Genomic DNA, 24,261 nt, shown 5'->3' on the forward strand with positions numbered 1-24,261 from the left:
AGAGTGGTGTGGGAGGCATGGGTTTGCTTTACGGGCACTGGCACCAGCACTGGGCAAAGAGGGAGCTGTTCCACTAGGATGGGCTTGACATGAACTGGGCAGGAACCAGTGTCCTGGCGAATCGAATAACTAGGGCAGTAAACAGGGCTTTAAACTAATGAAGGTGGGGCAGGGAGATCCAGGAAAGTACAGCACGGTTTAGATCGAGAAAAAGCAACAAAAGACATGCCAAGACTCAAGAGCAGAGCAGAGTTTTGGGTAAAAACAAACAGAGTGGGTCAGGAATGGACAGAGAGACATTACTGACTGAGGAGACATCAGAGAAAAATAGAAAAAAGCCAAAACTAAAGGCACTATATCTGAATGTACAAAGCATTCACAACAGAATAGATGAATTAATAGCGCTGATAAAAATTAATAGGTTTAATCTAATGCCATTATGGAGACGTGGTTGCAAAGTGACCACAGTTGGAAACTAAATATTCCAGGATATGGAACTTTTAGAAGAAATGGAAAAGGAGGAGGGGTAGCCCTGATAATACAGGATGGGCTAAAGACAGTAGAGGAAAATGATCTTAGCTCATAAAATCAAGAAGTAGAATCAGTTTGGGTGAAGCTAAGAAACAGCAAGGGGCAGAAAACATTGGTGGGAGTTGTTTATAGGCCCCCAAACCACAGTGGTAATGTAGGGCACAGTATAAATCAGGAAATTAGAGGTGCATGTAACAAAGGTAATACAATAATCATGGGGGACTTTAATCTGCATATAGACTGGGCAAACCTGTTATATATGTAGACTATAGATATACTCTCTGTGTAGTCACTGTATAGTTGCATAAGTTGGAGACTTTACCTGATGTACTGTCAATAAGGTTTACACTGTGTACATACTATGCTGGCACCACTAGAGGGTGCAACTGGTGGAGACCGGGGTTTCCTGCCCTGGTGGCAGGGGCTGTATAAAAGCAGAGCCACCATGCAACTGCCTCACTCTGCAGTTTGGAATAAAGGACCAACGTCACTACAGTTTGAGTACAACACATTGCCTCGTGGAGTCATTCATAAGTGCATTACAAACATAATAACTGATGACGAGTATACAGACTTTCATGCAATTATGGCTATCTTTGGCACACTGAGAGACTTCACAGAGGGTGATGATTGAGATGCCTTCACGGAAAGGCTCGAGCATTATTTCGTGGCAAACGACCTGGCAGGGGAGATGTACTCATTGGCGGGGAAGCGCAAGGCTATACTGCTGACCAGTTGTGGGCCCGAGGTCTCCCGCCTCGTCAGGGACTTGCTGGCACCCACGAAGGTCAAGGATAAGACATACGATGAGCTGAGTGAACTAATTCGTGACCAACTAAAACCAAAAGAGAGCATCCTCACGGCCATACACAGATTCTACTCTCACCACAGACCTGAGGGCCAGGAGATTGCAAAATATGCTGCAGACCTCAGGAGACTTGCGGCACCATGTGATTTTAGCATGCATCTCAACGAAGCATTGCGAGACATCTTCGTTATGGGAATTGGCCACGAGGGCCTCCTTCAAAAGCTATTATCGGCCGACACCACAGTAGACCTGCAGAGGGCCATCAGCATCAGTCAGGCGTTCATGACCTCGACCTGCAGCACCAAGCAAATTATTCATCCTGTGGACTCAAACCCGACAAGTACTGTACACAGAATTGCGCCTTTCACAGGCAAGACTGTAGAATGTGGCTCTGCCCAGGGCAGAGAGCACAGACCTCAGGGTTGCAGAACTCAGAGTCCGCCAAGGGGTGCTAATCGAGTAGCACCATGCTGGCATTGCGGAGGAAACCATAGGGCTAACCAGTGTCGGTTTGCTGAGTACGTATGCAAAGCCTGTATCACGAAGGGCCACCTCCAGTGTATGTGTAAAAGAAATACGACTTACCCAGTGGGCATATGATAATTTGGCCAGAGTGGCAGCTCAACCCCAAGAAGAAGTGTATGAAGTGTATACCTGCACCACCAATTGTCCTCCAGTGAAAATAGAAGTCGAGATGAATGGCGTTCCAGTCTTCGGAGCAAGCCAGTCAGTGATGAGCCAGGATGCCTTTGAGAGTTATGGAACAAAAAACGACCCGAGCTGGTTTCATTACAGGAAAAGTTGCGCACCTACACCAAGGAGCTGATCCCAGTCCTTGGTAGTGCGGTTGTAAAGGTAATCCATAATGGCGTGGTGCACAAGTTACCTCTGTGGATTGTTGCAGGTGATGGTCCAATACTACTCAAAAGAAGGTGGATGGGGAAGATACAGTGGAAATGGGAAGACCTCTTCACTCCGGCAATCGATGTCCCCCATGCTCAGAGGCAGAGCAAAACCTCACTGTCGCTCGGGTCAGGCACCAGAGAACAGACCAGCACAGCGCCTGAGGCACAGACCATCCATCAAGACTGCGTGACAATGATCCGACCAGAATTATCTAAAAGCACTTTCCCGGCTCCAGTGGCAGGACTCCTGGGGAGGAAGATCGAATTTACAGGCACTCTTCCAGCTTTTGTGGCAGAATCGCGGGAGAGAAGGATCAAGGCAGTCGACCTTGAGGACAGAGGCAAGATGGCATCCCTGCTGCAGTGAGGTGCAGCATGGCTGAAAAAAAAGAAGGCCATGGCCATACCACGAGGACTTGATTGGGGTAAAGACAGCAGGGTTCTCTTAAAGGAGACCTGCAACCAACTGAACTTAAAGAGACATTGCATGCATGGTAATCAATGTAACGAACTGATTAAGATTTTGAACAAAATGTTGCAAAATATCGGGAATAGAGTGTTCCCAAAAGTAGCAAACGAGCGAATTCGGGAGGGTAAAGGTGCTGATCCTGATACCCTGCCCCAGGTCTATCCCATGCTGTAGGCACCCCGAATGGTACTATTCGCCACGGACCTGGAAACGGAAATGGCGCCAATACGCGCAGTCAGCCGCCATTGCCCACCACTCGGGTGGAGACGGCGCAGCCCCCAGACCCAGTCGCTTCCTCGGCCATGTCCGGGAGCGAAAGGTCAGAACCAACGAGTTCCCCGAATGGGAACTGGAACAGCCAGGTTCAAAACACCATTAGAGAGCAGGCAGAAGATTCTGCAGCCCTCAAAGGAGGACAGGAAGGCCACACACATCTGTGGCTCTGCCCACCATTAGGCAATGGCAAAGGCCCAGAGTCCTGGCAAAGTGAGCGAACCAAGCCCACCCCAGTAGCAGGGGGTGCAGCGCCGCCATCAGACGACCAGGACCCCGTCCAGTTTCTCTGGAACCAGCGTCCTTGCATACCTGTACTGCTACCTGAGTACTGACCATGACTGAACCATGAATGCAATCTACCCAATCCTGGCGCATGACCGTAAAACGTAACAAATGTAAGTCCCTGAACCAATTAAAAAACTTGTCTGTAAAAACCTTTCTTTGTACTTTCACTGTGTCTAATCCTATATGTTAATGTAATGGGCCAGCTGCATGATCTCGCTGTGGGGGGCAGGGGGGGGTGCGGCGGGGCGGGGCGGGGCGGGGGGGGGAATGGATGTTTGGACACACACATGGATCACACACACAACCCACTGGAATCACCACTGCATCATCGGACCATCCAAACTGGTAACCACTACCCAAAGTTGTGGCAAAAGGACTTGGGGGGTAACAGGGCGAGAGCCAAGCCAAAGCACAGCCAAGGTGCAAGGGCTACTGGCACTTAAGTCTGGGGAGAGCTAAGCCAGAGCACACAGTGCAAAGGTAATTGGCAGAAAGGACTTGAGGGAGAATGATGTTATATATGCAGACTATAGATTTACTCTCTGTGTAGTCACTGTATAGTTGCATAAGATGGAGACTTGTTTACCTGATGTACTGTCAATAAGGTTTACAATGTGTACATACTATGCTGGCACCACTAGAGGGTGCAACTGGTGGAGACTGGGGTTTCCTACTCTGGTGGCAGGGGCCGTATAAAAGCAGAGTGACCATGCGGCTGCCTCACTCTGAAGTTTGGAATAAAGGACCAAGATCACTACAGTTTGAGTACAACACGTTGCCTCGTGGAGTCATTCATAAGTGCATTACAAATTTGCAGTAATATTGTGGAGGACGAATTCATGAAAGGTATACAAGATGGTTTTCTAGATCAATATGTTGAGGAACCAACTAGAGAACTGGTTATTTTAGATCTAGTATTGAGCAAGAAGAAAGGGTTAATTAACCTTATAGTAAATGGGCCCTTAGGGAAGAGTGACCATAATATGACAGAATTTTACATTAAGTTTGAAAGTGATTTAGTTAAATCTGAAACTAGGGTCTTAAATCTGAGGGGAGAGTTGGTTAAGGTAAATTGGGAAACTACATTAAAAGGTATGACGGTAGAAAAACAATGGCTAGCATTTTAAAAATTAATACATAATTTACAACATACATTCATTTAGGGCACAAAAACCCCACAGGAATTGTGATCCAACCATGGCCAACAAGAGAAGTTAAAGACGGTATTAGGTCAAAGAAAGATTCTTATAATGTTGCCAAAAAGAGCAGTAAGCCTGGGGATTGGGAAGATTTTAGAATTCAGCAAAGGATGACCAAGAAATTGATAAAGAAAGGGTAAATAGAATATGAGAGTAAACTAGCAAGAGACAAAATAACAGACTGCAAAAGCTTCTATAGGTATATAAAAAGGAAAAGATTAGCAAAAGTAAATGTGGGTCCCCTACAGGCTGAGACAGGAGATATAATGGGGAACAATGAAATTGCAGGGAAATTAACGCATACTTTTTGTCTATCTTCACAGATAAAATGCAAAAAACTTGCCGGAACTACTGAAGAACCAAGGGTCTAGCGAGAATGAGGAACTAAAAAAATTAGTATTAGTAAAAAAATGGTACTGGAGAAATTAATGGGACTGAAATCCAATAAATCTCCTGGACCTGATGGCCTACATCCTAGGGTATTGAAAAGGGTAACTGTAGAAATAGTGGATGAATTAATTGCCATCTTGCAAAATTCCATAGATTCTAGAATGGTTCCCGTGGATTGGAAGATAGCAAATGTAACTGGGCTATCTAAGAACAGAGGGAGAGAGAAAATGGGGAACTACAGATCAGTTAGCCTGACATCAGTCATAGGGAAAATGCTAGATTTCATTATTAAGGACATGGTAACAGGCACATAGAAAATAATAAGATTAGGCAGAGTCAATACGGCTTTAGGAAAGGGAAATCATGTTTGACAAATCTGTTAAGAGTTTTTTGAGGTTATAACTAACAGAATAGATAAGGGGAAACCAGTGGATGTGTATTTGGAGTTTCAGAAGGCATTCGATCAGGTGCCACATGCGATAATTAAATTATGGCTCATGGGATTGGGGGTAATGTACTAGCATGGATTGCGGATTGGTTAACGGACAGAAAACAGAGAGTAGGAATAAATGGTTCATTTTCAGGTTGGCTGGCTGTATCTGGTGGGGTACCAATTGTGCTTGAGCCTCAGCAATTCACAATATATATCAATGATTTGGATGAGAGGACTAAATGTTATATATCCAAATTTGCTGATTATAGAAAGCTAGGTGGGACCGCAAGTTGTGAGGAGGATGCAAAGAGGCTTCAAGGGGATATACAGGCAGGCTAAGTGAGTGGGCAAGAACATGGTAAATGGAATATAATGTAGGTAACTGTGAAGATACTCACTTTGGTAGGAAAAATAGAAAAGCAGAGTATTTTTTAAATGCTGAGAGAAGTTGGTGTTCAGAGGGACCTGGGTGCCCTCATACAAAAATCACTGTAAGTTAACTTGCAGGTATAGCAATCAATTAAGAGAGCAAATGGTATGTTGGCCTTAATTACAAAATGATTTAAGTATAAGAGTAAACGCGTCAGTGTAATTATATAGGATCCTTGTGAGACCACATCTGGAATATTGTGTACAATTTTGATCTCCTTACCTGAGGAAGGATGTACTTGCCATAGAGTGAGTGCAATGAAGGTTCACCAGAATGGTTCTTGGGATGGGAGAATTGCCCCATGAGGAGAGATTGAGTAGTCTACAGTTTAGAAAAGTGAGAGTCAATCTCTTTGAAACATGCAAAATTCTTACAGGGCTTGATAGGGTAAATGCAGGGAGGATATTTCTCCAGGCTAGGGAGTCTAGAATAAGGGATCAGCAATTTAGGACTGAGATGAGGAGAAATTTCTTCACTCTGATGGTGGTGAATCTTTGGAATTCTCTGTCCCAGGGGGCAATGGAAGTTCAGTCTTTGTGTATATTCAAGACAGACATCGGTACATTTCGATGCTGATGTCGATGGCGGACTGGATCATTGGAGACGTCCAGCTGTGTCATAAGAACATATGAGCAGGATTAGGCCATTTGGCCCATCGAGCCTGCTCCGCCATTTAATAAGATCATGGCTGATCTGATCATGGACTCAGTTCACTTCCCTGCCCGCTAAGGGAATCAAAGGATATGGTAATAATGCAGGGAAGTGGAGTTGAGGTAGAAGATCAGCCATGATCTCATTGAATAGCGGAGCAGGCTCGCGGGGCCAAATGGCCTACTCCTGCTCCTAGTTCTATGTTCTTATGGTGACAGTAAGTAACAGGATAGGTCAAGCCGAACTGCAGGTGTACAGGTACAACCAAGGGGTCAATCTACCCAGTGACCAGAGGACACATGACTTATGAAGATGGGTTGAGTAGGTTGGGCCTATACACATTGGAGTTCAGAAGAATGAGAGGTGATCTTATCTAAACCTATAAGATAATGAGGGGTCTCAACAAGGTGGGTGCAGAAAGGATATTTTCACTGATAGGGGAAACTAAAACTAGGGGACATAGTCTCAGAATAAGGGGCCACCCATTTAAAACTGAGATGAGGAGGAGTTTCTTCTCTGTGAGGGTTGTAAATCTATGGAATTCTCTGCCACAGAGAGTTGTGGAGGCTGGGTCATTGAATATATTTAAGGCGGAGATAGGCAGATTTTTGAGCTATAAGGGTGTATAGGGAAGTGGAGCTGAGTCCATGATCAGATCAGCCATAATCTTATTGAACGGCAGAGCAGGCTCCTATTTCTTATGTTCTTATTACACAGCTGGACATCTCCAATGATCCAGTCCGCCATCGACGTCAGCATCGCGTTGGATCAATTGCTAAAAATGGTTCCTCGTTGGTTAACTGACAAAAATGGAAAACAAATGCTATAGCTCATTATGAAATAGTCTGTGTCCGGTTCTATGCTGAGATGCAGCTCCCCACCTCCCATTATATGAAGAGAGTTCGACGTGATCTAACCGAGCATTTTGAACCTCATTGATGCCAAGATAGAAACAGTCTATAATTTATCGAGAGCCGAAATGTGGAAGGAGAAAGATCTGGCTATTGCTATTTATCTGTGTGTCTTCCATCTCTTTTGTCACCTCTCCTCAACCACTCTGCCCCCTTCTCCCTCTCTATCTCTTTGTCTCTTTGAGGGGGGGGGGGGGTTGTTCCTTTTTCTGATCAGCCAGCTCTCTCTGTGACAGTCATCCACTTTCTATCCGTCTGTCCCTCTCTACCTTTCCTCCTTTCTCTCTATGGTCTCTCCCTGGCGTGTGGCCACTCCCTCTCAAACGCAGCCATACCAGGCCACAGTCCCTCAAAAAGGCAAAGTCAGGGCCGTGAGGGATCTTCTTATTCGTTAATGGAATAAGGACATCGCTGGCAAGGCCAACATTCATTGCCCATCCCTAATTGCCCATGAGAAGATGTTGGTGAGCTACCTCCTTGAACAGCTGCAGTCCGTTTAGTGAATATACTCCCACAATGCTGTTAGATAGGGAGATACAGGATTGTGAACCAGCGACATGAAGGAACGGTGATATATTTCCCAGTCAGGGCGGTGTGTAACTTGGAGGGGAACTTGGAGGTGATGGTGTTCCTATGCGCCTGCTGCCCTTGACCTTCTATTTGCTGGAAGCCTTGGCGAGTTTCTGCAACTTGTAGATGGTACACACTGCAGCCACGGTGCGCCGGTGGAATGTCACCAAATAGACAAAAACAGGGTTGTTAAAACATATAAACAGCAACCAACAGCAATCCCAGCCGCTCAGATCAGGTGTAACTGCCGTGTACTCTGGGTTGTAACGGTCCACATTAAAGACACAAATGAGATAATAACAAGGCATTGTTGTGTGTATTGTACCACATTGTAATGCCAGAGTCCAGGAGAGTTTGGAGGGAACATGATGAATGGTCTGAGAATAATTGTATTATGGGCAGGAGGTTAAGACTGACCAATGGCTATGCTCCTGGAAGTGCAAATACGACCCGCTCATACAGCTGTGTGGGGCAGAAATAGAATGACACTTTCCAATCTGCTGTCCATTCTATTACAACCACGGACCGCGACCTCTGCTGCAGACCCAGGATCACAGGATGGGGAAAATAGCAACCATCGCAAAGAAATGAAGGGACACCTGATCAGTGGACTCCTGGTAAACGAGGGGAGTGAGTAGGAGCTGGAACTCCAAATAGAGACATACCACTGATTAAAAAGGGTTAGATTCCAGAACTTACTTTTCATAGAGTTAAACATGTGAGGCTAAGGACACAGGAGTTAAACTGTGAGTAAATCCTTGATGGTTGTGACTGCTCCCGTGAGACCCGCAGTGGATCCCAGCAGAGGATCCGGCTGTAGATCCCCACAGACCATGTAGGGAGTGCAAGGTACTGAAGGATTCTATCAAGGCTCTTTAAAGAGAGGAAACATCCCCGATAAACCATTATACACAAAGGGATAGTCCCAGAGATTCAGAACACATGGAACAGCTCTTGTAGTCTGTCCACAAGTGAATGGGACCTTGAGGTCCGGTATCGATTGATAGAAATTCAGCGCCAGGATCAATTGCTCTGAGACCCTCTTCCCCGAGTTCACTGATCTCCGGTCACTCTGAGCAAAGCCGAGCCTCTCCCCGCCATGGCCGGTGATTCCGGCAGGAGATAGTTTGTAAAGTTAGCTTATACCTCACCTGGGAGTGCGTGATCCTTACATGTACCGGGATTTCTGTCCTGTATTCATACCATGCTGTACATTGTGTGTTTCATTTGATGATGTCAGAGGAGCTGCAGGCTGCTTTGGCCACTTGCTGTGTATCTGAGTTCGTTCTGCTTGATGAACGACTACACAGTGAGATTTACACTGTATCTAACTCCTGTCTATCTGCTCTGGAAGATTTTGATGTGACTGTGTTGAGCGAGCTTGACTCTGTATCTGAAACGTGCTGTTTCTGTCCTGGGAGTGTTTTATGGGGCAGTGTAGAGGCAGCTTTTCGCTGTATCTAGCCTATGCTGTACCTGCCCTGGGAGTGTTTTATGGGGCAGTGTCGAGGGAGCTTTACTCTGTATCTGAAACGTGCTGTTTCTCACCTGGGAGTGTTTGATGAGGCAGTGTAGAGGGAGCTTTACTCTGTATCTGAAACGTGCTGTTTTTCACCTGGGAGTGTTTTATGAGGCAGTGTAGAGGGAGCTTTTCGCTGTATCTAGTCCGTGCTGTGCATGCTCTGGGAGTGTTTGTTAGGAGTTTGTAGAGGGACCTTTACCTGACCTGGGAGGGTTTCACGGGATAGATTAGGGGGAGCTTTACTCAATATCTATCTCGACTTGACGTGTGAGTGTTTTATGGCCACTTTAAACATGCTTTACACTGTATCTAATACATACTGTATCTGACCTGGGAGTGTTTGCTGGGTAGTTTAAATATGCTTTACACTGTATGTAAGCCAAGCTGTACGTGACCTGGCTGTGTTTGAAGGGACAGTGCAGATCAGTGATGGGCAAAATACGGCCCGTGGACAATATCCGGCCCGCTGGATGGGACAGAAATTGAACGCGAGCCGGAGCTCGAGCTGTACATTCGTCTATCCATTTTCATTTCTCATGGATCAGAGAACCGAACTGCAGCCAAGGAAAAACAATAGTAATACTTCATTCAAATTAATAATTCGCAAAATCGATTCTCCCCAGCACGATTAAAAGGATCCGTTCCGTGAGCCTGGGCCCCAATGGCGGACGTGCCTACCCAGAATGCACTGCATACTAGAATATGCCCTATACATTTTAGAGTGCAGTCATGGCTGCTCATCTCCACAGATCTTTTACCGAAGAAAGTGACCGGCGCTGCATCTTTCCTCTCCCTGTATCCAGAGTATGACGGCAGGGGAGTTCTCATCTGTCACCAATTGGGCCGGCATTAGTAATCTTTGCAGAGGGACATAAAGATGACTGAGGTGGGGAATTGAAGCTGATATAGGCTCTAAAGAGGCTACAGTTCTATTTCACAGCACTGATTTACAGAGACCAGAACATACCACAACATTTTCAAATTTTTATCTTTGATTCATTTCTAGGCGGTATCGAATTCATGTTGTGTATCTAAGATAGCATCTGACTATTATCTGAATTTATGTTTATGCAATGTTCTTGTTTATCAAATATTCCATCGAATTCTTTTCCGCACACGGTCTCTTTAAATTTGCTGCTCGGCCACTAGGCTGCCGCACATGCGCAGTGTCTCTTCCAGCGGCAGGAGCTGGGGAGCAGCCTGCGCGGGACCGCGCGATTGTTGCTGACCGTGCGGCCACGCGCCTTAGCGCCAACATTGGTGGGCGGCCCTCAACAGCTCAACAAAACTTGTTAAGTGGCTCTCCAGCCCATATAATTGCCCACCCCATATAATTGCCCACCCCAGAAGCGGGAGTCGAGAGAGGCAGCGGCCTATAAAAGGCTCAGCAGTCCGGGGAGCGTCGAGAGAGGCGGGAGTCGAGAGAGGCAGCGGCCTATAAAAGGCTCAGCAGTCCGGGGAGCGTCGAGAGAAGCGGGAGTCGAGAGAGGCAGCGGCCTATAAAAGGCTCAGCAGTCCGGGGAGCGTCGAGAGAGGCGGGAGTCGAGAGAGGCAGCGGCCTATAAAAGGCTCAGCAGTCCGGGGAGCGTCGAGAGAGGCGGGAGTCGAGAGAGGCAGCGGCCTATAAAAGGCTCAGCAGTCCGGGGAGCGTCGAGAGAGGCGGGAGTCGAGAGAGAGGCAGCGGCCTATAAAAGGCTCAGCAGTCCGGGGAGCGTCGAGAGAGGCGGGAGTCGAGAGAGGCAGCGGCCTATAAAAGGCTCAGCAGTCCGGGGAGCGTCGAGAGAGGCGGGAGTCGAGAGAGGCATACCGGTGCAGCTCCAGCTGAGAGAAGTCAAAAAAGAAGTAGAAAGAAATCAAAAGGTGACGTCACAGCCAACGTGGTAAGTGATTGGCTGCTGATTGGTGAGTAGTTTTTCTTTTTCTTTATTAGTCAGTAACTTTTAACATTGTTGTCGGCAATTTAAGTGTATCTAAGGGTTAAGTCATGGCAGGACAGCTCGGTCACGTGATATGCTCCTCCTGTACCATGTGGGAACACGGGGACAACACCAGTGTCCCTGACGACTACATGTGCGGGAAGTGTGTCCACCTCCGGCTACTGACGGTCCGCGTTGCGGAGTTGGAGCTGAAGGTGGATTCACTCTGGAGCATCCACGATGCTGAGAATGACGTGAGTATCACGTGTAGCGAGTTGGTCTTACCGCAGGAGAAGGGTCCACAGCCAGCGAGGGAATGGAAGACCAGCAGGAAGAGTAGTGCAAGGAAGGTAGTGCAGGGGTCCCCTGTGGTCATCCCACTGCAAAACAGATACACTGCTTTGAGTGCTGTTGAGGGGGATGACTCATCAGGAGTGGGCAGCAGCAGCCAAGTTCATGGCACCATGGCTGGCTCTGTTGCACAGGAGGGCAGGAAAAAGAGTGGGCGAGCGATAGTGATAGGGGATTCAATTGTAAGGGGAATAGATAGGCGTTTCTGCGGCCGCAACCGAGACTCCAGGATGGTATGTTGCCTCCCTGGTGCAAGGGTCAAGGATGTCTCGGAGCGGGTGCAGGACATTCTAAAAAGGGAGGGAGAACAGCCAGTTGTCGTGGTGCACGTTGGTACCAATGACATAGGTAAAAAAAGGGATGAGTTCCTACGAAATGAATTTAAGGAGCTAGAAGCTAAATTAAAAAGTAGGACCTCAAAAGTAGTAATCTCGGGATTGCTACCAGTGCCACGTGCTAGTCAGAGTAGGAATTGCAGGATAGCTCAGATGAATACGTGGCTTGAGCAATGGTGCAGCAGGGAGGGATTCAAATTCCTGGGGCATTGGAACCGGTTCTGGGGGAGGTGGGACCAGTACAATCCGGACGGTCTGCACCTGGGCAGAATCGGAACCAATGTCCTCGGGGGAGTGTTTGCTAGTGCTGTTGGGGAGGAGTTAAACTAATATGGCAGGGGGATGGGAACCAATGCAGGGAGATAGAGGGAAACAAAAAGGAGGCAAAAACAAAAGACAGAAAGGAGATGAGGAAAAGTGGAGGGCAGAGAAACCCAAGGCAAAGAACAAAAAGGGCCATTGTACAGCAACATTCTAAAAGGACAGAGGGTGTTAAAAAAAACAAGCCTAAAGGCTTTGTGTCTTAATGCAAGGAGTATCCGCAATAAGGTGGATGAATTAACTGTGCAAATAGATGTTAACAAATATGATGTGATTGGGATTACGGAGACGTGGCTCCAGGATGAGCAGGGCTGGGAACTCAACATCCAGGGGTATTCAACATTCAGGAAGGATAGAATAAAAGGAAAAGGAGGTGGGGTGGCATTGCTGGTTAAGGAGGAGATTAAGGCAATAGTTAGGAAGGACATTAGCTTGGATGATGTGGAATCTATATGGGTAGAGCTGCAGAACACCAAAGGGCAAAAAACGTTAGTGGGAGTTGTGTACAGACCTCCAAACAGTAGTAGTGATGTTGGGGAGGGCATCAAACAGGAAATTAGGGGTGCGTGCAATAAAGGTGCAGCAGTTATAATGGGTGACTTTAATATGCACATAGATTGGGCTAACCAAACTGGAAGCAATACGGTGGAGGAGGATTTTCTGGAGTGCATAAGGGATGGTTTTTTAGACCAATATGTCGAGGAACCAACTAGGGGGGAGGCCATCTTAGACTGGGTGTTATGTAATGAGAAAGGATTAATTAGCAATCTCGTTGTGCGAGGCCCCTTGGGGAAGAGTGACCATAATATGGTGGAATTCTGCATTAGGATGGAGAATGAAACAGTTAATTCAGAGACCATGGTCCAGAACTTAAAGAAGGCTAACTTTGAAGGTATGAGGCGTGAATTGGCTGAGATGGATTGGCGAATGATACTTAAGGGGTTGACTGTGGATGGGCAATGGCAGACATTTAGAGACCGCATGGATGAACTACAACAATTGTACATTCCTGTCTGGCATAGAAATAAAAAAGGGAAGGTGGCTCAACCGTGGCTATCAAGGGAAATCAGGGATAGTATTAAAGCCAAGGAAGTGGCATACAAATTGGCCAGAAATAGCAGCGAACCTGGGGACTGGGAGAAATTTAGAACTCAGCAGAGGAGGACAAAGGGTTTGATTAGGGCAGGGAAAATGGAGTATGAGAAGAAGCTTGCAGGGAACATTAAGACGGATTGCAAAAGTTTCTATAGATATGTAAAGAGAAAAAGGTTAGTAAAGACAAACGTAGGTCCCCTGCAGTCAGAATCAGGGGAAGTCATAACGGGGAACAAAGAAATGGCAGACCAATTGAACAAGTACTTTGGTTCGGTATTCACGAAGGAGGACACGAACAACCTTCCGGTTATAAAAGGGGTCGGGGGGTCTAGTAAGGAGGAGGAACTGAGGGAAATCCTTATTAGCCAGGAAATTGTGTTGGGGAAATTGATGGGATTGAAGGCCGATAAATCCCCAGGGCCTGATGGACTGCATCCCAGAGTACTTAAGGAGGTGGCCTTGGAAATAGTGGATGCGTTGACAGTCATTTTCCAACATTCCATTGACTCTGGATCAGTTCCTATGGAGTGGAGGGTAGCCAATGTAACCCCACTTTTTAAAAAAGGAGGGAGAGAGAAAACAGGGAATTATAGACCGGTCAGCCTGACATCGGTAGTGGGTAAAATGATGGAATCAATTATTAAGGATGTCATAGCAGTGCATTTGGAAAGAGGTGACATGATAGGTCCAAGTCAGCATGGGTTTGTGAAAGGGAAATCATGCTTGACAAATCTTCTGGAATTTTTTGAGGATGTTTCCAGTAGAGTGGATAAGGGAGAACCAGTTGATGTGGTATATTTGGACTTTCAGAAGGCGTTCGACAAGGTCCCACACAAGTGATTGATGTGCAAAGTTAGAGCACATGGGATTGGGGGTAGTGTACTGACATGGATTGAGAACTGGTTGTCAGACAGGAAGCAAAGAGTAGGAGTAAATGGGTACTTTTCAGAATGGCAGGCAGTGACTAGTGGGGTACCGCAAGGTTCTGTGCTGGGGCCCCAGCTGTTTACACTGTACATTAATGATTTAGATGAGGGGATTAAATGTAGTATCTCCAAATTTGCGGATGACACTAAGTTGGGTGGCAGTGTGAGCTGCGAGGAGGATGCTGTGAGGCTGCAGAGCGACTTGGATAGGTTAGGTGAGTGGGCAAATGCATGGCAGATGAAGTATAATGTGGATAAATGTGAGGTTATCCACTTTGGTGGTAAAAACAGAGAGACAGACTATTATCTGAATGGTAACAGATTAGGAAAAGGGGAGGTGCAAAGAGACCTGGGTGTCATGGTACATCAGTCATTGAAGGTTGGCATGCAGGTGCAGCAGGCGATTAAGAAAGCAAATGGCATGTTGGCCTTCATAGCAAGGGGATTTGAGTACAGGGGCAGGGAGGTGTTGCTACAGTTGTACAGGGCATTGGTGAGGCCACACCTGGAGTATTGTGTACAGTTTTGGTCTCCTAACCTGAGGAAGGACATTCTTGCTATTGAGGGAGTGCAGCGAAGGTTCACCAGACTGATTCCCGGGATGGCGGGACTGACCTATCAAGAAAGACTGGATCAACTGGGCTTGTATTCACTGGAGTTCAGAAGAATGAGAGGGGACCTCATAGAAACATATAAAATTCTGACGGGGTTAGACAGGTTAGATGCAGGAAGAATGTTCCCAATGTTGGGGAAGTCCAGAACCAGGGGTCACAGTCTAAGGATAAGGGGTAAGCCATTTAGGACCGAGATGCGGAGGAACTTCTTCACCCAGAGAGTGGTGAACCTGTGGAATTCTCTACCACAGAAAGTTGTTGAGGCCAATTCACTAAATATATTCAAAAAGGAGTTAGATGAGGTCCTTACTGCTAGGGGGATCAAGGGGTATGGCGAGAAAGCAGGAATGGGGTACTGAAGTTGAATGTTCAGCCATGAACTCATTGAATGGCGGTGCAGGCTAGAAGGGCCGAATGGCCTACTCCTGCACCTATTTTCTATGTTTCTATGTTTCTATGCGCCTTAGCGCCAACATTGGTGGGCGGCCCTCAACAGCTCAACAAAACTTGTTAAGTGGCTCTCCAGCCCATATAATTGCCCACCCCATATAATTGCCCACCCCAGGTCTAGGTGATGGAAGCCATGGCAAGTTGCTGCATCTTGTAGATGGTACACACTGCAGCCACGGTGTACCAGTGCAATGTTAACAAATATAAACAGCAATTCCAGCCGCCCAGATCAGGTATAACTGCCGTCTATTCTGGGTTGTAACGGTCCACATTAAGGACACACATGAGATAATAACAAGGCATTGTTGTGTGTATTGTACCACATTGTAATGCCAGAGTCCCGGAGAGTTTAGGGGGAACTTGATGAATGGTCTGAGAATAATTGTGTTATAGGCAGGAGGGTAACACTGACCAATGGCTGTGCTCCTAGAAGTGTAAATACATCCCGCTCTTACAGCTGTGCGGTGCAGGGGAAACAGGCGGTTATAGAATGTCAGACTTTCCAATCTGGTGTCCATTCCATTATAACCATGGACCGCGACCTCTGCTGCAGACCCGGGGATCACAGGATGGGAAAATAACAACCATCGCAAAGAAATGAAGGCACACCTGATCAGTGAACTCCTGGTAAACTAGGGGAGTGAGTAGGAGCTGGAACTCCAAATAGAGAAATACCACTGATTAAAAAGGGTTAGGTTCCAGAACTTACTGATCATAGACTTAAACCTGTGGGGCTGAGGGCTCAGGAGTAAAACTGTGAGTGATGCCTTGCTGGTGTGACTACTCCCGTGAGATAACGCACTGGATCCCAGCAGAGGATCCGGCTGTAGATCCCCACAGACCATGTAGGGAGTGCAAGGCACTGAAGGATTCTATCACGGCTCTTTAAAGAGAGGAAACATTCCCGACAGACCATTATACACAATAGTCCCAGAGATTCGGAACACATGGGAACATGAGGTTGGGTGTCCTGTGTTGCTGTGTGAATGTGAGGCTTCAATGTGAGAGGAACCGGATTTCCTCAGACACTGCTGTGGCCCAGAAAGTTTCACAAACAAAATGCTGCATTGCCCATGTAATTGCTGCAGTGATTGCACCGCCAGATTCCCCGCCCCATCCCCATCCCCACCCAAGGCAGGATCCCAATATCGGGCGGTAACTGGTCCGTGTGCTTACGCCACATATTGGAGTCGGGGAAACCCGGAGAAAACTCTGCTGGCATCACGATGGGGTCACACAGCAGGGCGGAAGTCTAATCACAGTGCACACTGGATGTCTATGAGCCAAAGGATGAAATCCAGCCCCTGGGACTGATGTTTGTCTTTCCATATTTGGGAGTAAAGTAGCGCCTATACAGAGCGCAGAGCAAAACAGGTTGAGCAGGATCCGAATGGAGCAACGGAACTCGTCCAATGTTCCCTCCGTTCATTGTTCTCTCTCTGCACCGCACAGGCCCTATAAGGGTTGATCCGCCCTCGGGCTCTTTCCCCACCAGAGCGTCACTGTACATAGAAACATAGAAAATAGGTGTCGGAGTCGGCCCTTCGAGCCTGCACCACCATTCAATAAGATCATGGCTGATCATTCCTTCAGTACCTCTTTCCTGCTTTCTCTCCATACCTCTTGATCCCTTTAGCCGTAAGGGTCATATCTAACTCCCTTTTGAATATATCCAATGAACTGGCATCAACAACTCTCTGCGGCAGGGAATTCCACAGGTTAACAACTCTCTGGGTGAAGAAGTTTCTCCTCATCTCAGTCCTAAATGGCCTGCCCCTTATCCTAAGACTGTGTCCCCTGCTTTTGGACTTGCCCAACATCGGGAACCTTCTTCCCGTATCTAACCTGTCCAGTCGTGTCAGAATCTTATATGTTTCTATGTGATCCCCTCTCATCTTTCTAAACTCGTGTATAAAGGCCCAGTTGATCCAGTCTCTCCTCATATGTCAGTCCAGCCATCCCTGCAGGCGTGGCTCTCTGGCACCCTCCCCTGGCCCGCTGTATATTGTAAGATTGGTCTTTCCCCACCGGTGGGTCTCTGTACTGGCCTCGGGCAGGCGGGGCTCAATGAGATTATGAGAGGACTTGACAAGGTGGATGCAGAGGATGTTTCCACTGACAGGGGAGACTAGAACTAGAGGGCATAGACTTAAAATAAGGGGCCACCCATTAAAAACTGAGATGAGGAGAAATTTCTTCTCTCAGGGTGTTGTAAATCTGTGGAATTCGCTGCCTCAGAGAGCTGTGGAAGCTGTGACATTGAATAAATTTAAGACAAAAATAAAGAATTTCTTAAACGATAAGGGAATAAAGGGTAATGGGGAGCAGGCAATGAAGTGGACCTGAGTCCATGATCGAATTAAATGGCGGAGCAAGCTCCAGAGGCTGTATGGCCTACTCCTGTTCCTATTTCTTACGTTATGTAAGATTGATCTTTCCCCACCGCTGGGTCTCTGTACCTGCCTCAGACTGGCACGGCTCTCTCACACCCTCTCCTGGCCCGCTGTATAATGTACAATTGCTGGTTGAGGGCCTTTCTTTAATCTGCTCACCACATCCTCCCAACCTGACAGCCACCGACTCAATGCCCATTTTATTATATTGTTTGGATTGCCGGAAAGCACACAATGGTTTGTTCTGAGTTTTATGGATTCACTGAACATTGGACCCTTCCGGTTCGCGTGAATGACTTGAACAGGTTTCATCATGACATGTAATCGACCAATAAAACTGGAGCTGATGGTTTTTTTTAAACTCATTACCTCACACTTCTCCAGATTGAATTCCATTTGCCACTGTTCTGCCCACCAGACCAATCCCTTGCTATCTTCTTGCAGTCTGCAGATTTCTTCTTCTTTGTAACTGCACAGTCACTTTTTATAACACCTGCAATCTTTTTAATCATACCCCCGCCATTCACATCTAAGTCATTGAGATAAAACTCAACAGGCAAGGGACCTAGTTCTGGGAGGATCATAGTTGATGTTTTACTCACTGACTGTACCAAGTGTGCATCCAGAGGGAACAGTGGACAGTTTTACCACCAAGCAACCAAGTGGCAACAAGTTGAAGCTTAAGTGCTCCAGCCTGTGGGCGGAGCAGTCAGCCATGTATTACTGTGGCTGTAGTCTGCACAGTGAGTCCAAGAGATGGAGGGGCTCGACACAAACCCCAGAGGGTACCTGTGGGACATAAAATCTCATGGTGCCTCGTCCTGTTGGCTTTATTCTGCAGAGCAAATGGATATAAAAGTGAGAAATTAGATTTTTTTTTAAAAAAGGCAATGGAAAAGGTGCAAAGAATGATTAAGTTAGATGTAGAGAAGAACAATAGAATGAAAGGAAGATAGAAAGATCAATAGAAAGAATAAAAAGGAAGAACAATTGAAATAAATAAATTAAGATAGAAAGAATGATATAAGGAAAGAAGGCAGAGAAAAAAGGATAGAAAGAATGAAAGAAAGACAGAAAGGAAGAAAGAAAGAACAAATGAAAGAAGAAAGGGAGAAAGAATGTAAGAAACAAGGGAAGAATGATAGAAAGGAGGAGGCCATTCAGTTCCCTTGAGTCTGTTACTTAGGAACAGGAAAAGCCCATTAAGCCCCCTTGGGACCATATGCACAGGAACCAGAGGAGGCCCATTCAGCCCCTCAAGTCTGTCACCCGGGAACAGGAGGAGGCCCATTCAGCCCCTCGAGGCTGTTACATAGAAATAGGAGAAGGCCCATTCAGCCCCTCAAGTCTGTCACCCGGGAACAGGAGGAGGCCCATTCAGCCCCTCGAGTCTGTTACATAGAAATAGGAGAAGGCCCATTCAGCCCCTCGAGCCTGTTACATAGGAACAAGAGGAGGTTATTCAGCCCCTCAAACCTGCTCTGCCAGCCATTGAGATCATGGTTGACGTGTTGATCTTCATTCTATCTGACCGCATTTGCACCATATTCCTTGATACCCTTACCAAACAAATATCTGTCAATCTCAGTCTCAAAGGCTCCAACTAACCCCAGCCTGAACAGACTGTTGAAGGAGAGTGTTCCATATTTACACTACCATTGTGTGAAGAAGTGTTTTTTGATGCAGCGCCTGAATGACCTAACTCTAATTTTAAGGTTATGCCCTCTTCCACTGGACCAGAAGTAGTAGTTTCTCTCTATCTACCCTATCAACTTATTTTAACATTAAAAAACTCAGTCAGTTCACCATAGAATCTTCTATACTTAAGGTAATATAGGCCAGGTTTTTGAAATCTGTCCTCATAATTTAACCGAGCCCCAGGTATTAGTCTGATGAATCTGCCCTGCACCCCCTCCAAGTCTATTACATCTTTCCTGAGATGTGCTGTCCAGAACTCAGTACTCTAGATGGAGGCTAACTAAGGCTCCATATGCCACAAGCAAAACATCTTGCCCATTGTATTCCAGATTCCTTGAGATAAAGGACAACATTCCTTTAGCCTGTTTGGTTCCTTTTTTCCCTGTTTACCAGCATTTAGTAATTTATTTACCTGAGCACTTAAAAGCCCTTCCTCCTCCACAGTTCCTAGCTTCCCACTATTTAGAAAATACTCTGATCTATCTTTATTAGGTCCAAAGTGGATGACCTCACTCTTGCCCACATTAAATTCCTCCTTCTGTGGTTTTGACCGCTCACTTAATCACTCTATGTTTCCTTCGCTGCAATATGTCTTAATGCAATTATATAGGGCTCTGGTGAGATCACACCTGGAGCATTGTGGACAGTTTTGGTCTCCTTACTCAAGGAAAGACATACTTAAGAACATAAGAATTAGGAACAGGAGTAGGCCATTCGAACCCTCGATCCTGCTCCACCATTCAATGAGATCATGGCTGATTTTCTATCTCAACTCCATTTTCCTGCATTGTCCCCATATCCCTTGATTCCCTTAATATTCAAAAATATATCGATCTCTATCTTGAAGGTACTAAAAGACAGAGCCTCCACAGCTCTGGGATAGAGAATTCCAAAGATTCACCATCCTGAGTAAAGAAGTTTCTCCTCATCTCAGTCCTGATTGGAAGACCCCTTATCCTGAGACTGTGACCCCTGGTTCTAGACTCCCCAGCCAGAAGAAACATCCTCCTTGCATCTACCCTGTCAAGCCCTGTAAAAATGTTGTATGCTTCAATGAGATCAGCTCTCATTCTTCTAAACTATAGAGAATATAGGCCTAGTCTACTCAATCACTCCTCAGAGGACAATCCACTCATGCCAGGAATCAGTCTGGTGCATTCCCTCTATGTTAAGTATACCCTTCCTTCGGTAAGACAAAAACTGTACACAATACTCCAGGTGCAGTCTCACCAGGGCCCTATAAAGTTGCAATAAGAGGTCTTTACTCTTGTACGCAAATCCTCTTGCAATAAAGACCAACATACTATTTCCTTTCTTAATTGTACCTGCATGTTAACTTTCAGTGATTCATGTACAAGGACACCCAGGTCCCTCTGAACACCAACATTTTCTAATCTCTCGCCATTTAAAATATACTCTGCTTTTCTATTTTTCCTACAAAAATGAATGACTTCACATTTCTCTGCATTATATTCCATTTGCCATGTTCTTGTCCATTCACGTAGCCTGTCTATATCCCCTTGAAGCCTCTTTGTACCCTCCTCACAACTTGCATTCCCACCTAACTTTGTATCATCAGCAAACTTGGATATATAACATTTAGTCCTCTCATCTAAACCACTGATATATATTGTGAATAGCTGTGGCCCAAGCATCGATCCTTGTGGTACCCCACTAGTTATAGCCTGACAACCTGAAAATGACCCGTTTATTCCTACTCTCTGTTTTATGTCCATTTACCAATCCTCAATCCATGCTAGTATGTTATCCCCAATCCCATGAGCCCTAATTTTGTTTCATAACCTTGTGTGGCACCTTATCGAAAGTCATTGCTTTTCTACCATCATACCTTTTAATGGAGTTTCCCAATCTACCTTAACCAACTCCCCCCTCATACCTACATAGTTCCCTTGGTTTAGATTTTAGACCCTAGTTTCAGATTTAACTAAGTCACTTTCAAATTTAATGTAAAATTCTATCATATTATGGTCACTCTTGCCTATGGGCCCCTTTACTACAAGGTTATTAATTAACCCTTTCTTATTGCACAATACTAGATCTAAAATAAACTGTTCTCTAGTTTGTTCCTCAACATACTGATCTAGAAAACCACCTTGTATACTGTCCATTAATTCGTCCTCCACACTATTACTGCAAATTTGGTTTGCCCAATCTATATGCAGATTAAAGTCCCCCATGATTATTGTATTACCTTTGTTACAAGCACCTCTAATTTCCTGATTCATACTGTGCCCTACAGTACCACTACGGTTTGGGGGCCTATAAACAACTCCCACCAATGTTTTCAGCCCCTTGCTGTTTCTTAGCTCCACCCAAACTGATTCTACTTCTGGATTTCCCGAGCCAAGATCCTTTCCCTCTGCTGTCTTTATCCCATCCTTTATTATCAGGGCTACCCCTCCTTTTCCATTTGGCTATCTCTTCTAAAAGTTGCATATCCTGGAATATTTAGTTCCCAACTGTGGTCACTTTGCTACCATGTCTCTGTAATGGCTATTAAATCAAACCTATTAATTTCTATCTGTGCTATTAATTCATCTATTCCGTTGTGAATACTTCAAGCATTCAGATATATAGTGTCTTTAGATTCAACTTTTTTCTATTTTTCTCCGATGTCACCTTAGTAAGTAATGCCCTATTACCTTTGTTACTCTCTCTGTCCCTTCCTGACCCACTCGGCTTATTGCTACCCAAAACTCTGCTCTGCACTAGAGCCTTGACATTTCTCTTGCTGCCTTTTCTCTGTATCTAAACCATGCTATATACTTTCCTGAATTCTCCACCCACCCACTTCATTAGCTTAAAGCTCTGTGTAATGCCCTAGTTATTCGATTTGCCAGGACACTGGTTCCAGCCCAGATCAAGTGGAGCCCATCCTAACGGAACAGCTCCCTCTTTGCCCAGTAGTGGTGCCAGTGCTCCATAAAGCAACACCTCTGCCTCCCACACCACTCTTTGAGCCACACATTTAACATTCTAATCTGCTTATCCCTGTAACAATTGGTGTGTGGCTCAGGTAACAATCCAGAGATTATTACCTTTGAGGTTCAGTTTTTTCATTTGGACTCCAACTCCTCAAACTCTTTCAGCAGAACCCCATTCCTAGTTTTATCTATGTCATTCATTCCTACATAGCCCATGAAAACTGGATCCTCTCCTACCCATTCTGTTGGGGCTCAAATTTCCATATTGCCGATTTTTAGCGGTGGTGAAGAGTTACGGCTGAGTTTTTTGTGCCCGATTACGACAAAAAAAAGTTGCAACTTTTGTCATTTTAAATTTTGAATTTGGCGCGATGCAGATTGTCCTAAAGCTCTGTCGGTGGAGCCTAAGATCTGAGCTGAAAAATGGAGGCAGTCTTCTGTACATGCACCAAATACAAATCCCCTTTTCCACATGACGAGTGTGCCTGCACTTACACAGTACACTTCCTGGTCTGCATTCAGCTGTTTTTAAACAGACAGTTGTGTGTGAGAACTTGCTTGTGAGGAGAAAAATCAGAGCTGCAATATGGGATCAGGGGACAAGGACCAAGAATTTCCTACCAGAAGAAGTCGCAGCCTTGGTTTCTGTCATTGTGGGTCGATGGCACGAGCTTCAGAACAAAGGTCAAGTTAAAATAAAGCCAAAAGAAATGAACAAATGCTGGGACAAAGTTGCAGAAGATTTCTGTGGAACAGTGACCACCCTGATGACCAGCTGGCAGTGCAGAAAGTGACAGGACCTTGGCCAAGCAATTGGTGTAAGTAATATTTTCATTTATGCACTGGAATTACAATTGTAAGCGTGACCATGTGTGTGTGCCACCCACCACAGCAGACAGACCTCTCTCTAAAAAGTTATTTTTGTCTTTGTAGAGGAAGGTGGCACATAACAGAGAGCAAAATCGAACTGGAGGAGGTCCGGCAAATCTGCACCCACTGACACCCCTGGAAGCGAGGGTCGCTGGTATGATTGGTGCTGGCTCTAGAAGGTCAACAAGCTGGGCCCAGACACCAGAGAGAGGGCAAGTCCTGCAAATTCCACAGTCTGGCTTGGTGAAATGTTGAGTACTGCACGGGTTAGCCATGCTTCAGTTCATGGGATATACTCTCGGTCAGCAACGCTTCAGTTTATGCAATATGCTTTCATTCATCGTGCTCCTTCAAATGAGCCTGCGCTGTGTGACCCTACTCATGCCACCCTGCCCTCTCTCCTGCTACTAACCCATTGTCTTGTCTGTTATATTTTGCAGAAGTTGCGCCTATCCCTGAGGAAGCACAACCTGATGCCGCAGATCATTCAGACACAGAGGACCCTGAACATGATCATGTCTTTCATGCCTAGCTTCCAGAGGAAGAGCAGGACGAGAATGAGCAGTGGGGTGAGGGGGGAGGGGGAAGCCCCCAATCGTGACACTGTCACACTGAATCTGGAGGAGGTAGTACCACCCATTGATGTGCCAGCCCCTTTCCAGACTGCTACGAGTGATGTGACATTTCATGGTGTCCCACATTGAGAGGTTGTGGGTCCCAGTGAGTTACAACAAGCCACACCCAGGATGAGGAGGGGAAGGAGAGCTCGACAGTGCTCTCCTGAAACGCAGGATGCAACAGACATGGTTCAGCTCATGGCAATGAGTAGGGAGTGCATTGATATTACCCGATCACGCCTGGAAACCATCAGTGGGGTGGGTGATGAGATAGTGGGACTGTCGGCAGAAGTAATAGCACTCTAGCGCGAAATGGGAACACTGTCGGGGCACATTAGGGAGGGAATGTC

This window comes from Pristiophorus japonicus, chromosome 9 (genome assembly GCF_044704955.1).
Source record: "Pristiophorus japonicus isolate sPriJap1 chromosome 9, sPriJap1.hap1, whole genome shotgun sequence".
In the NCBI taxonomy this organism is placed as follows: Eukaryota; Metazoa; Chordata; class Chondrichthyes; family Pristiophoridae; genus Pristiophorus; species Pristiophorus japonicus.